This window comes from Anabrus simplex, chromosome 14, assembly GCF_040414725.1.
Source record: "Anabrus simplex isolate iqAnaSimp1 chromosome 14, ASM4041472v1, whole genome shotgun sequence".
Lineage (NCBI taxonomy): Eukaryota > Metazoa > Arthropoda > Insecta > Orthoptera > Tettigoniidae > Anabrus > Anabrus simplex.
In genome coordinates, this window is record NC_090278.1 from 28,932,321 (window position 1) to 28,945,177 (window position 12,857).

Below are 12,857 nucleotides of genomic sequence, written 5' to 3' on the forward strand. Positions count from 1 at the left end.
GTTAACATTAAAGGTGTGAAAACGTCTAAAATAAAATATCTTTATTTGATAATTTCTTACTTGCAGTGGCTGGAAAGATACGAATAACCTCTTTGCACCCACAGTCATCAATAGTACCTTGTAACCGAGCGATCTGACCGTGCAGTCAGGGGTGCGCAGCTGTGATCTTGCATTCGTGAGATAGTGGCATCCATGAAGATGGCTCTCCGTGTTTTCCCATTTTAACACCTGGATGTACCTTAAATAAGGCCATGGTCGCTTCCATCCCTCTCCTAGATCCGTCCTATCCCATCGTCACTCTAAGAACTATCTGTGTCGGTGCGACGTAAATTAGAGTACAGAGAAAATTATTTGTAATGTTCGATAATGGTGATGATACTCATTGATTATTTCTACTTTATTTGTTAACTGGTCTTCAAATTTACTTCCATTCATTGATAATATAGTGTAGTCAAAAAGGTCATGGGCTGGCGCCTACAGTGTAGGCAACACAGTGCACACATATGTACTAAAATCAATAATATATGTTTGCAGACGGGTACTAACAGTTCAAGGATCACATAGTCGATTGACCTCTCTTTTCACGACCTTTTACCGTCGTGGTGATAGGGACGATTTCGGTTCCATAATTTCAAACGTTTTGCTAGCGGATTTGCGTAACGTTTGGCAGAATCCATAATTTCAAACGCTTCGCTAGCGGATTTGCGTAACTTTTGGCAGAAGTTGAAATGTTCCCGTTGCTCAATCTACGACATTCTCAAATTTCGCCTCTGACATTCAACTACCCTGAAACTACACGGCCAGTCCACGAACTTGGTGCCTCTACTACGAAGTTCGAGGAATGAGGAGAAGTTAAAAGTTATAAGTAATAAATGAATTTAATTGTGCAAACTTCTGCATGAGCAGACGATATTCTTTTCATCGCTACTCAGTCGATGTTGGTTCTGCAGAGCTCTTTTTTTATCTCGTTTCGTTTATAATTTATTTACCTTAACGATGGTTGATCAATCGGGCTGTTTTGCTTTGAATCCAATATCTGCTGATTGCAAGATCGCAGCCATGAGACTGTTACAGCAACCTCATACACAGGTTAGCATTATTAGTTTCTTTAGTAAGTGATCACATCTGTTTCTAAATCACTCATTGGATTTTTAGGTAATCGTTTTACCTTCAGTACGAGCATTTTATAACAAAATGGCTTCAAGAGACAAATGGTTGTATTGACGCTCCATAGTTACGTCCATTTCATACACTGATCAGCAGTTTAATAATTAAGGATAACTCCTTTTTTTGCGAAATGTCATTATGGTGGTCTAGATGAATGTAATAGTACGAAGATCGTTTACTTGGGATTAAATAGGACACCTGGAATATCTACAAACCTTCCTCATTGGTGAAAGATGTAGGAGCCTACTGTCAGAACACGTCCATCCTGTTATTCACTTGCATAACCTCTCAGGGGCCTTGTAAATTTAGCCGACAATGCACTGGTCCATTGCCCCAGAACTGCCCCTGATTGGTCCGATAAATATCCATAGAAATGAAGATGCTTGTCTGACCTCCAGAGGCACACGACCCAATCCTATTTAGAGGGATGTCCTAAACCTCAGACCTTCTTCGACCAATCACCGTGTGTTTTGGGAGTCTGCGCAGCGGTTGTGATTCATTATGGTTTCCAACGCTTTCGGTGTCTTGTGGAGTCCATTCCAACACCGCATCGCTACCGTCATTGGAGATAAGGGAATATGCTACACGCAACTAGCTAGGTATCAATCAATCAATCAATCAATCAATCAATCAATCAATCAATCAATCAATCAATCAATCAATCAATCAATCAATCAATCAATCAATCAATCAATCAATCAATCAATCAATCAATCAATCAATCAATCAATCAATCAATCAATCAATCAATCAATCAATCAATCAATCAATCAATCAATCAATCAATCAATCAATCAATCAATCAATCAATCAATCAATCAATCAATCAATCAATCAATCAATCAATCAATCAATCAATCAATCAATCAATCAATCAATCAATCAATCAATCAATCAATCAATCAATCAATCAATCAATCAATCAATCAATCAATCAATCAATCAATCAATCAATCAATCAATCAATCAATCAATCAATCAATCAATCAATCAATCAATCAATCAATCAATCAATCAATCAATCAATCAATCAATCAATCCATCAATCAATCAATCAATCAATCAATCAATCAATCAATCAATCAATCACTTACTCATCACTGTACTGAACTCCACTGCAGGTCGACCATTGTAGCAAGCAAGTGCTCGAAGCCACAATCGGCGGGCCAAATACTGGCTCTCAGTCACTCTTAGCCCGTTCGCAGCAGCCATGCTCGTTGTTCTGTTAGAAGTTGATGAATTAGTCAACAAAATATTGCAAATATTACTGTGTTTTTGTTTGTGCTGGAATATGTCAAGGTTTACAGCACGCAAATTAAATATAATGCATACGCAGATCCTCCGTGCTTGCTATGTCCGAGATACAAGAAACACAATACCTGAAGCAAAATTTATGGATGAGATTTCAGAGCCCTTCGCGATAAAGATTGGGGTCAGGCAAGGAAACGGACTTTCTAGGGTTCATTTCGATTGTATATTAGAGAAGGTTGTTCGGGAATATAGAAAATCGCTATGTAAAGAAGTAGGTAATGAAAATAGGTGTTGGTTAGACCCCAGACTTAAAGGAGTATATGTTGGTTTTCTGACTTTCGCGGATGACTTAGCAATGTTTGCCAACAACATTCGTTCAGCAATCAGGAATATGAAACACCTCTTTAAATAACAACACAGAAAGTAGCACTGCAAATATCAGTTGAGAAGACGAAGTAGGTCTACATGACGAACGTCAGTGATGGGCCGAAGTGGATGAAAACCGACCACGGAACGATTGGAAGCGTCAAGAAATTTAAATATCAGAGTGAAATAATCCAAAAGAATGGCATAGAACAAGAATCGACCAGTGTTCCAGATCTGGAAATCAGAGAGGGCGTACCATCTGACTGAAAAAGAAAACGCTGAATATATGAACCGAACTACGATAATACAGGTTTGCTTCGGTGATTCTATGCACACGTCGGCCAGTTACTTAAAAGAAAATGCAGGATAATACGAAAGATTTTGGGCAATATATTGCTTGAAGAGCAAATTCGATTAAGGTCCAACGAACAAGTTTACAGCAAGATAGAACCAATAACAGCAGCAATTAAAAAGTGAAGACCGCTGTTCTACGGGAGCATCTTCCGTAAAAATAACTAGTGACTCATAAAGATAATCTGGACTTTTCTGAATCCGAAGGCACCCATGTTAAGATTATTCCAAGGGTGTAAGAAATATCTGCGAGAGATATTCATTATGGAGGATGAAATGAGTGACCGGGATGGTTTCACGAGGTGGTAAGAAATCAACATGGCTTCATGGTGGAGTCAGGACTCAGACGACAGAGAGGGCCTTTAACAGAAGATCGAAGGAAGGCACTGATTGATTGGTCAATAGATAATGGCAGGACGTCAAATCCGGCAAACGAACAAGATCTACTAGACACTCAAAATGAGATATTTTTAAACACGCAGTGCACAGAGGCTCAATTCGAAAAACTGGAAGGGTATTGGCCTACAAAAGACCGCTGCTCAGTTCGAAGGCCTGAAGATTACGAGGTTGTCTTGTGATCAGCACAACGAATCCTATCGGCTGTTATTCTTGGCAATCTCACCATCAGATAGCTCCTCAATTGTAATCACCTAGGCTCAAACCAGCCCTCAGATCCAGATACAAATTCATGACCTGGCCGGGAATCGAATCCGGGGCTTCCGGTCAAGAGGCAGGCACGCTACCCCTACACCACGGAGCCGCCAAACATATAGAGGGGTTATCAAAACTATACGGTCAAAACGTCAGGGATGCTCTTCGTCTTATATTAATAACGATGGTATAATCGGATTGGCGGAGAATATTTTTTTCTGTTAGGGAAAATTAGGTTACTTTGCTACATTCGGACGCGCGAATCACATTGAGGAACTTGCCGTATTTGCTATGCTAGATCACAAGTCTCTGCTATGCTTCAGGAAAGAGAATGGGAGGGAGGGGAAACAGGGCGTATGATGTTGACAGAGATGCTTTTCGGGTATGCACAATTTTCCATGTTCCACTCGCACAGGATTGGCCTTGTTTCTGACAGGCAATATCCACAGTTCATTTATTAATCAGTCGTAACTGCACACACAGAACAAGAAGACATTGCAATTATTACACACTTGTCAGTCGAGGAATGCACCAGATCGTTTCTCCTCTCGTTTCTTGGTCGCAGTATTGATCTTTATTATTTAACCTGTTCGAAGATGTAACACTCCCGCCCCACGATTGTGTATTCCTGCAATCACAATATTGTAAATGGAATGAAACACTGAATGAAGGATACAATACGCCCAATGGTTTTCTTATATTAGGTGTTCAATATGCCCCCTCCAACTTCGATACACAGTTCACAACATTGTAGTAGTGAGCTTTGGAGGATGTATGGCGTGTCGCAAACGATCTGAAAAGCAGCCTATATTTCTTGGCACAAGTTTATCTTCTCTCTGTACGGGGTTCGCGTAGTAGTCAGTTTATGAAGAACAGACTGTACGCTGTCTACTGGGGCTGGGAAGCGACTCTGCGAAACGAACGAGGAACATTGTACATTCGCACCTAGCATTACGTCTGTCTCCCACTTCCCACTTCCCCTCCCTTCCCTTCCATCCTCTGACGCACAGCAAGAGGCAGAGGCTGGCTCCCTGGCGTAGTAAATACGGCAAGTTCGTCAATTAGAATCGCGCGCCTGAAATTAAAAAACTAACCTGGTTTTCTATAAAAGAAAAATTTTCTCCGCCAATCGAATTGCACCATCATTCTTAATATAACATGAAGAGCATCCCTGAAGTTTTTGACGGTATCGTTATGATACACTCTATATCCATCATACACTGATCACGACGGTCCGGTTGTTCAGGCAGTAATAGGTTAGATAGCAAACTATTATGGTTAGTAGGAAGCGTCGTCCAGCTCGTTCTTCCATTATGTAGCAAGAATAACATACTGTACATAGTTGAGGTTCTGTTGCGCCGTACCCCTAATGTCTATGCAAATATCACAACATAAACGCTGTGTAGGGTGGACTATACTTGTTACTCGCTTCAATAAGTTTGCGTTCTCACCTATTACTGCCTAAAACTCCAGGCTCTAGTGATCTAGTGCATTAATAGGTTAGCGTGCAAAATTACTGAAGCAAGTAGCAAGTGTAATCTACCTTCACAACGACTATGCTATGGGATTTGCATAAACATTAGGGGTACGACCCATCAGAACTCCTATAATTTACGTTACTCTTGCTACATTATGAAAGAGCGGGTGGCCGACACTTGGTACTAACCATTAGTTTGCAATCTAATCTGTTACTGCATAAAAATCCGGGCTTTACTGATCACTGTCCTAGTGTCACAGGAGCTCGCGACTCCCTCACGTTTCACGAGGAATGAGCCAGAAAAATAGTTACAGGTACGGCGTACGACAGAACTATAAAGTTTCGATGAAATTAAGAAGTGTAGAAGGTGTTGTCGACTCTCAAGGGGCGAGAAGTGGTGTGGTGTGATCCTGATAAGCATATTAACAGTCTATTTGTGTGTACCACGCCCACTGTCAATGGAGGTAGCAGGTGACAATTAGGTGATTGGCGGAACGCGCACCGTCACCTTGTCATATTAGATAGGGCGGGTGACCGTAGGTGAATAGAAACTACCCTCAATGGATATATTGTCTGCACAGAACAATAACACGTGGCGAAATCATTGTGTCTACAAACAAAACAAATCCACAATCTGTATACAAGGGATTAACACTACTATAGTCGAAATGTTAGCTCGACGTACTAGTGATCTAGAAGCTAACAGAGATTATATGGCTGCAATATAATAGGAATTGCAGTCATAGCTTCATTACGGATGTGCTGAACATTATGGTTACGGAACCTATGTACTTAGTTCAAATGAATTCCGTCTAATAATTAGGGTGGAATAGTCATCACCAGGACTTGAATGCGGTATCATCGAGCCGCACTCTTCGCTGTCACTTTCAAAGTAGATACCCAAAGTTTAACAAAGATACGGCGTAAAATTTCAGGAAGAACAGAAAAATAAGTCATAGCAAGACAACATGGCCCCGGAGATGGTTCATATTTTCATTGGCTGGAATTGAATCCAAGGCACTGGTGTATTATAATGTGTGCCTATCTTGGCTGGAGTGAAAGGCGCTACATTAGTTCTCTAGGAGTCACAGTAATAATTGTGAACCTTTTCACACAACAAGGGAGCCTCAGTGCCACAGGTGTCAGTGCAGCGGCCTCTCACTGCTGGGTTCCGTGGTTCAAATATCGGTCACTCTATGCGAGGTTTGTGCTACACAAAGCGGAGGTGGGACAGGTTTTTCTCCGAGTACTCCAATTTTCCCTGTTATCGTTCATTCCAGCAACACTCTCCAATATAATTTCATTTTGTATTTCATTCATAAATCATTGCTCCAGAGGAGTTTGACAGGCATCGGCAGCCGGCACAAAATTCTATCCTCGCCGCTAGATGGGACTTCATTCCTTCCATTCCTGACCCGGTCGAATGACTGGAAACAGGCTGTGAATGTTTATTTCATCACGCAATAAGAACTGCGTGAAGAATGTTCGAGCTTGTTCAGAAGTCGATAAGGGGAAAGACTGAGGTCTGTAAACAGACAGAATGCACATATTTTGGCAACATAATGTAAATAATTCCATATTTGATCAAGCTAAGATCATGCTTGAAAGTCATGTAACCCTGGAACTAAGTATATCCAACACAATATTGAAGTAACCTATTCCTTTTATGTATATATAACCCCCGTGGTGGCGGACGCAGACGAATACACCCACGGTATCTCCTGCCTATCGTAAGAGGCGACTAGAAAAGCGTGACCAAGGGATGATAGAATTTTAACCTTTTTTAAGGAGTTGCTTTATGTCGCACTGACACAATAGGTCTTATGACGACGATAGGACAGGAAATGGCTAAAAGAAGGAAGTAATAGGGCGTGGCCTTAATTAAGGTACAGTATGTGGAAATTGGAAATCACGGGAAACCATTTTCAGGTCTGCCGACAATCGGGTTCGAGCCCACTATCTCCTGAAAACTGGATACTGGCCGCACTTAAGCGACTGTAGCTATCTATCTCGGTATAATTGGAGCCATGTGATTACATTTTCTCAGTACCATTGTGTGAGAAACACTATGGATATGCGCGGTGCCTGTGATTAGTACCATCGCGTGTATCACACCGAGGCTGGAGAGCGGCGCGCTGGACTACACAGACTAATGCCATTGCATGAGAAGATGCTGTACACTGTGCTAAATTGTGTTGGTTAACCTGTATTCAGAATGTGTCTGCGCTACTTAGTACGACTATGTTAGTAGTATCACTATGTGATGGAACATTATGGATTTGTCTTGCCTGTGGGTGGTGCCGTAATGTGCGATACATCGTAGGTCTACATTGCCTACCATTAGTACCACTAAGCGAGGAACACCAAGAGTATACGTCACTTGTGCATTGTACCATTATAGTAGGAACGCCATAATTCTACTCTACCAGGGGTCGGTGACCTGAATTTTGAACCCCTTTGAACAAGGTGTATCATCTCATAAAATAAGGCGTTGTGAATTGGATCCAGTGATTGTTTTGCGTTCACGGTCATTTTTCATCATACGTTTTAGATTCTAGTCAGTGGATATAATTTGAAGTTCTTATAATTGTTTCATTTAGTTCCACGTCATAATATTAGGGGCCGATTACCTAGCTGTTAGGCCCTTTAAACAACAACATCCACTCTTGATATTTTGTCCTATATAATTGTTACACACTGTACAGAAAAAATATAATTCCCCTCGGAAACGGAACTTAATATTTACACACTATTTCAGCGATAATAATTATCTCCCCAAAAATAGTACACGAAGAAACTGCGAAAATCGTCAAAAATGCTAAAATAATTCACCCTTTAATGTAATCACGAACATTTTTGTGACTTTGGGAAGCAATATGCCAGATGTATTAATAACATGGCTACCAATATTAACACTCTCCCAGGTTAAGGATTTCATGAGCTGATTTCCAGTTCATAAAGAAAACACCCTGTGGAAGGAGTTCACCATCTGCTAAACAGGGTAGTCTTTCCAGGCCGTTGTAAATATGCACTGCTTACAACATCTTAGAAGGAGTCCGTCCATCCAGAAGCGCAGAAATGACCTATTGGACTTACTGGAGAAGAAGAAGAACTAAGAGTTTTATCGGAAAAATCTCCTTGAAAAATAAAAAATGGAATTCACGTCGGTTGCTCTACCTGTAGCTGAGATCCCTTCCAACAGAACAAGGATGAACTAGGCCACCATAGCTCATTCGGTAAAGCAATCGACGCGAATTGGGAAGGTTGTGGGTTCGGATACAAGTGGTGTCCGGTTGGCCATTTTTGTTCTGTAGTTAACATCTTTTCAACAGGTACTAAATGTAACATTACCTAATAGGTTAAAAGTAGATTTCGAAGATTTACATTGTTCTCAGCAGTCCGCTAAAGGGTAACATAGGAAAATCTTCATTTGACGTTAAGATCTATACAATCTTACAATGTTATAAGAATACGCCGCTGTATACGATATGTCGTAACAAGCGATGTCGTAGTAAGCGATATTTTAAATGCAGGGTCTTTCTAATATCAACACCTCGAAACGTCCTCTGAGGGGACTAGCTTGTAAGTATCGGTCTCTGATTCTTTTTTAGAATTGAGTTTGAATTTCTTCTAATGATGCACACTGTTGATCATCTTACAAGAAGTGTTCGAGATGACTTCCTACGTCCTGAATTTTATCGGCATGTTGTTAAAGAAACTAACGAATACGCAAATTAGATGATAAGTGCATGCCACGCCATTTCATAAAGAATTAAAGGGCTCGGTGGAATATAGTCATAAGCCTTGCATGATATTATCCTCATATTTCCGTATTGAAATTCAGTTAAAATAGAACAATAAAAGTTTGATTTCTACCTATTCAATACTTTACAAGCAATTACAAAATTAGGATCTCATCCTTATTTTATTGCTAAATTATTAAAAACATAGGACATGTTTCGTTCAATTGTTGAACATCTTCAGCTACATACCTTTTTAACAAGGTCAAAATCGGTAATACTAATTCTAATAGCCTGCAAGTATTGTTTACTGCTAACAGATTTAATCATAATAACTATTAAAATACTTTTGAATATAAAACATTATATATTACGTCGTCATTGTTAAAAACAATATTACTATTTGTAGTGTTTGATATTTTAAAAATCTTGTTCTAAATTTGAATACAATGTCATAAGTTAGTCAGATATAAATAACTTTACAATCTGTTTGATTTTGTTGATTTTCTTAAAACTATCAGTTGGATACACATTAACATCTTTTTGCTAACTGGCGCGAGCGTTACTACATCTTGTACTTTATGAATACAAAATCTTGGTGCTCTCTCAAAACAGTTGAGTTTGGTATTTTAATAGTTATTATGATTAAATCTGTTACCAATAAACAACAGTTGCAGTTTATTAGAATAGTATTACCGATTTTGACCTTGTTAAAAAGGTATGCAGCTGAAGATGTTCAACAATTGAACGAAACATGTCCTACGTTTTTAATAATTTAGCAATAAAATAAGGATGAGATCCTAATTTTGTAATTGCTTGTAAAGTATTGAATAAGTGGAAATCAAACTTTTATTGTTCTACTTTAGTCATAAGCCACTATTTTGTGTTTTTGAGATGTTCATGCCATCGTATTCTTTAAATTTCCTTCTTTAATATCACACTAAGAAGTTTCTTGTATTTATAAAAGATGGCAGCATAGTTGGAAGTTCTTTACTTTGCCATCTAGTGACAATTTCAGAATTAACACAGTCATAAGCCACACCAAAATGGCGTCGAAATCAAGGGTGAATGAAGATTTATCTCCTGTTCAGAGGACTTTTGAGAATAATGAAGCTGAAAGTGAAGAGTCAGATCCATTTGATACAGATCGTGATGATTCTTGGCACCCATCAAGCAACAGTTCCGGCTCTAATGACAACTTGGTAAGAGTATAGACACATTTTATCATGGATAACCTCTAGTTTGTGGCTTGTGACTGTATTTTACTAATTTTACTTACTTTAAAAATAACTCGTATCTTATGAAAATGCATGAACAATAGCGTTAGATTTGATAACCATAGAATAAAAATTTAGTAGATCTATCAATATTAACAATAATATTTACATAGAATATCATGTAAAAGCAATTAGCAGTTAAATATCTGTTGATGTAGCTTATAACTATGTTTATCTGAAATTGTCTGAATTTGTTACTCCTAATTTTAGAGCTTGAAGTTAGTAGAATGCCCGAGGAATCACCAATAGTATATACCCCAGATGAATGGGTGGATGTTGTGAAGTCAGCAAGTCCAAAAATCTTCATTGTGACAAAAATGAAAAGAGATGACTTCAAAACTTTAGATGATCACAAGTCATTGCTATCAATACCCACCAAATTCACAACTAGAGATTCAGTTCACTTCAGTGAAGCTACACAACTTCAGTTGAATTTCAAAGACCCTTTTCAGCTAGGTAGGGGCTGCCTGGCCGAGGCGGTTCGCCCGGAAGTATGTGGGTTCGAATTCCCGTCAGGAAGTCGTAAAATTTAAGAAACGAGATTTCCACTTCCGGAGGTGCATATGGCCCTGAGGTTCACTCAGCCTACACCAACAATGAGTACCAGGTTCATACCTAGGGGCAAAGGCGGCCGGGCGTAGAGCCAACCACTCTACCCCATTACGTGGCGAGGTTAACAATGGTGGAAGCCTTTACCTTCCACTCCTCCAAGGGCCTTCATGGCCTGTACGGAGGTGACTTTGCTTTGCTTTTCAGCTAGGTGTTAAGCACTGTTATACTACATTGGGGCCAGTTCGGTATGCAAACATTCGCACCAAGAAGAAAGGAAGATTTGTGGAACATTATCCATTTCAGCTCAGAGTAAAAAACAGAAATCAATTCCCTGTCAACCAGAAGAAATTTACTGATGTCATGTCTCTCATGGCATTCATTCCTGTAGCCAATCAACTCATCTTCATGTCCCTTACAGGATATAATGTTGAAGATAATGATGTGGAAGAATTCCCTTGAGATACACATTATTTTTCTTTAAAGTATGTGTATTCATTCTCAAATATTGTGTTTTCTTAAATTAAGTGTGTTCATTCTCAAATATTGTGTCTTCATAATTAAGTGTAGGCTTATTAATTCTCTAATATTGTGCTATTCTTGATAAATAAAAATTTATTCGCCTTCAAGTACTTAAATTTCTTTCCGGGAAATAAAGTCATAAGCCCATGTTAGTTACCTCATTCATCAAAATTGCTCTTAAATCATATTCTAGGGCAAAGTGTTGTTTCACTATCTCCCATATGTTTCATAACACATACAGGTGTTCATTTATACAAGGAAAGTTATTACACATGTAGTGGATGATTTACAGATTTGAGCTGAACTTTAATTTGTCATTTACTCAGAACTATGTTATTGTGGCTTATGACTATATTCCACCGAGCCCTTCAATTATATGTATCAAACATGAGTTCCTAAGACTATCGAAGGAATCATAAACTTCAAAGATTTGATACTCATTGTTACCGTGGTTCTGTGGCTCACAGAAGAATAGCAAGCACCTGCGTTGAATGGGCAGGCAGCAACATTGAAGGTGTAAGTAAAATTAGCGAAATTCTAGAAACTGTATTTATTTCTTCTCTAATAGAGTTAGGATTCATCACAGTAAGTTTACAGTTCTCAGAAATGCAAGGTTGTTCGATAAACCATTACCATTCAGAAACAATACTGGCGGTCATCAGCTCGAGAAGACAAAATACGAGTTTAAAGCTCCAACACCGGTACAACGTGACCCTACTGTCTCCTAACAGGTACAGAGGGACTGAGCTCCGATCTATATGAATATGACCATGGTAACGTCGAACTGCTTCATCCTCAATTCAAATATAGCCCAGACTTAAAATTTGAAAAAGAGACAGTCTCCATTATTGCACTTCTGAACAAGAGTCACAACCCATTTCACAAAACAAGATCAGCCCACTAATAGGCTATTGATAATCTTTCATTTGCATTATTATTAGCAAATCACCAATAAGGTTAAACAACACAGTTGGAGCTTACTTACCAATGTTACCCTTCAAAAAAACCTAGTATACTACTTGGCCGCGGCAAAACAATTTAGAAAAGGAAACCTTTAAATTAAGCCCCTAAGGAATTAGAAAGTAGACGGACATCAAGCAACTAAAAATGGAAGTTCGAACCCTAAGAGCGTTGATGGCCCAATGAAGCAGAGATTAATCCAATCCTACGAGGTGACTAAGTGGGAGAAAATCGTAGGTTCTATTTTAGAGTTACAAACACTTAGTCTCACAATTTAATTTGAATGCGAGAAATACGAGGGTAACCACTCGTGTTCCTGTACATTTAACCCATTTGCCATTAGGAAAATAATTTAAGTCCGGAGATCACCCTACGTTATGATGTGAAAAGAAAGCCTTAACGGTTACATTTTAAATGAATGTTGCGAAAATTTTCCCTACACTTCACACGCAGACAAGTTTATTCCGCCATGCCTTATTAGTTGGAAATCCTTTCAAGCCGTAACCCGCGCCCCAGCGAATACCCGAAGGGAATTGTCTCTCTTTC